Here is a 3,037-nt window from a genome sequence, read left to right on the forward strand (position 1 = left end):
GGCGGCCGCAACTTGAAGTTTAAGAATCCGGTGGTGCACCGAGGGGCCGTCTTCTGGGCCTCCGACTGCTTCGGGACTACCACAGCGGGTCCCTACGTGTTGTCATACGAGATCGCCACGGGGGTCGTCGAGTTTCTGGCGATGCCCGAGCCCGACGACGGCGCTGTGGAGTTGTTCGACAATATCAGCGTGGCAGTTTGGGAGGAATCGTGGCTGTGCCTGATGCATTACCGTCGACGTACCGGCACGTTCACGGCGTGGGGAAGGTCTGGTGATTCATGGGTGAAGCTGAATGAATTTGTTTACTTGGAGAAGCCAGAAGGCGTGTGGACGATGTTGGTATGCGACGGCGGGAAGGAGAAAGGGATGTTGTTGGTGTTCAGCGTCAGCCGTGAGGCTTACGTTTACTCGTTCAGGCAGAAAGATCTAACAAGACTGCCGACGAGATCGGGTCGGGCTTTCCCTACCTTGTTCACCTACGCAAATACTCTGCGGCGCTTGCGGACGACAGGAGGAAGCCGATCAGATTACTTAATTTAATCCATTATATTCATTTGCATTGTATATTATGTTGTTATCCTTCAGACATAATTAAATTGATTACTATGGATAGATTTATTATAGTGAACAACAGATTTCTGTCACAAATTTGTGACCGGAATGTCCGTTTAATTTTAAAATAGTGATTAACTCCAAGTTTTTGAATTTAACTTTTTAATATATGGCCTGAGATTTAATCATAACTTTAAAATCGAGCGAATTTCATCACAAAATTTATGACGGGAATCTATTTCAGTATCTTTATTATATATATATTATTAGCTGTACGTAGCGATCTGTTCATAAATTTTGATATATTTGATGGTGCCCAAGACCACTAGAATAAAGTTCGGATCCTCTGAACGCCAAAACACCACTCAGTAAACCACAAAAAAATCTCACGCGGATCGCACGTGACGCTCGCATCTGCTTAATCCCTCCCGCTCGCTCTCCTCGAAATATTTTCCCTCTTTCCTTCGCCGAAACTCCGCGCCGCTCCCTCCTCCTCCTCGTCGCAATCAATGAAGCGGGTAAAAAAAATCAGCGAGCGAAGCTTTGTGGAAGCACCGTGGCGGAGGCGAGGAAGAGGAGGAAGAAGAAGAGAAGGCTGACGAAGGCGACGAACGCTTCCGCCATGAAGCTTTCCGTGCCCTCCTTCTTCGCCTCCCATTTCAAGAGGAGCAGCAAGAAGTCCTCCTCTCGTCGTTCCTCCTCCGCCGGCTCCACGGACCTCCACCTCCTCCTCCTCCCTCTTCCGCTCCCACCACGCTGCTGCTTTCCCTCGCTCCGTCCTACTGCCCTCTTTCTCCGCCCGCGAGCTCGAGGCCGCGCTGCGCAGCTTGGGCCCCATCGATGCCTCCTGCGGCGTCGACCTCACCGAGGCCGAGCTCGCGGCGCTGCTGGCGGAGCCCTTGGCGGAGGAGGAGCTGCGCGAGGCCTTCGCGGTCTTTGACGCCGACGGCGACGGGAAGATCTCGGCGGAGGAGCTGAGGCACGTGTTGGAGACGCTGGGCGACGAGGGGTGCTCCTTGGACGACTGCCGCCGGATGATCCACGGCATTGACACCGACGGCGACGGCTTCGTCTGCTTCAACGATTTCGCCCAGATGATGGACGACCAGCGATGCTTCTGAAGTCGAGCATGGTGGTGATGTGCGCTCATGATCGAATTGGAGAAACAAATTAAATTAAATAGGATCATTTTGTACGCGATTGGAACAAAATGGAATTGAAGATTCGCTTCTCTAATGCCGATTAATTTCTACAATTACAATTAGATTTAGAGATTCCAGATCTTATTTTCTATAAGAAAAAGTTTATAATTGTTGATGCCATAACTGATAAACAGATTGCGATTTCCATAACTGATAAACAGATTGCGATTTCGCTTCTGACCTTCACAGTTTGAGAGCATTCTTGAGCTTATAATTTCTTGAATTACTGAAAGTCCTTAGCAAACTTTGCATAGACTCAATTTTTATGCACAAAGTTACTACAGGAAAAATCACTGAAAGTTTATCACATCTATCTTCTTCAACCATAAATGTCATCAAAAAACAATGATCTTTAAGCAACACGAAGCTTAAGCATTATAAGAACAAAATGAGGGTGAAGTACAGAAGAAATTGTTCTAGTATTCAGTTCTACTTTTTCTTCTTCCCAGCTTTGCCTTCTTTCCGCCGCACAATTTCGCCGGCCTACTTGATGCCTATCCCCTTGTATGGCTCTGGAGCCTCCACTTTCTTATAGCAGCAACAAACTCGCCTACTCGTCTCTAACACGCGCCTCAGCTCCTCCGCCGAGATCTTCCCGTCGCCGTCGGCGTCGAAGACCGCGAAGGCCTCGCGCAGCTCCTCCTCCGCCGAGGGCTCCGCCAGCAGCGCCGCGAGCTCGGCCTCGGTGAGGTCGACGCCGCAGGAGGCGTCGATGGGGCCCAAGCTGCGCAGTGCGGCCTCGAGCTCGCGGGCGGAGAAAGAGGGCAGCAGGACGGAGCGAGGGGAAGCAGCAGCGTGGTGGGAGCGGAAGAGGGAGGAGGAGGAGGTGGAGGTCCGTGGAGCCGGCGGAGGAGGAACGACGAGAGGAGGGCTTCTTGCTGCTCCTCTTGAAATGGGAGGCGAAGAAGGAGGGCACGGAAAGCTTCATGGCGGAAGCGTTCGTCGCCTTCGTCAGCCTTCTTCTTCTTCTTCCTCCTCTTCCTCGCCTCCGCCACGGTGCTTCCACGAAGCTTCGCTCGCTGATTTTTTTTACCCGCTTCATTGATTGCGACGAGGAGGAGGAGGGAGCGGCGCGGAGTTTCGGCGAAGGAAAGAGAGAAAATATTTCGAGGAGAGCGAGCGGGAGGGATTAAGCAGATGCGAGCGTCACGTGCGATCCGCGTGAGATTTTTTTATCGTTTACTGAGTGGCACAGGGGCGCAGAGAGTTCTTTGACGCAGAGGATCCGAACTGACTAGTTTTGTCCCGACTTACCATCTGTTTTTTCCTCCAATTGGTAGATG

At 51.3% G+C, this 3,037-nt stretch overlaps 1 pseudogene; it reads right to left on the reverse strand.

The window, feature by feature from the left end:
* Window positions 1-2,074: 2,074 nt before the first annotated feature.
* LOC141820754 (uncharacterized) lies at window positions 2,075-2,796 on the reverse strand (annotated as a pseudogene).
* Between the last annotated feature and the right edge of the window lie 241 nt (window positions 2,797-3,037).

The sequence above is a fragment of the Curcuma longa genome, unplaced genomic scaffold (genome assembly GCF_044706935.1).
Source record: "Curcuma longa cultivar G26 ecotype Majalengka, Jawa Barat unplaced genomic scaffold, ITB_CL_G26_1.1 utg509_np1212_2302976_RagTag, whole genome shotgun sequence".
In the NCBI taxonomy this organism is placed as follows: Eukaryota; Viridiplantae; Streptophyta; class Magnoliopsida; order Zingiberales; family Zingiberaceae; genus Curcuma; species Curcuma longa.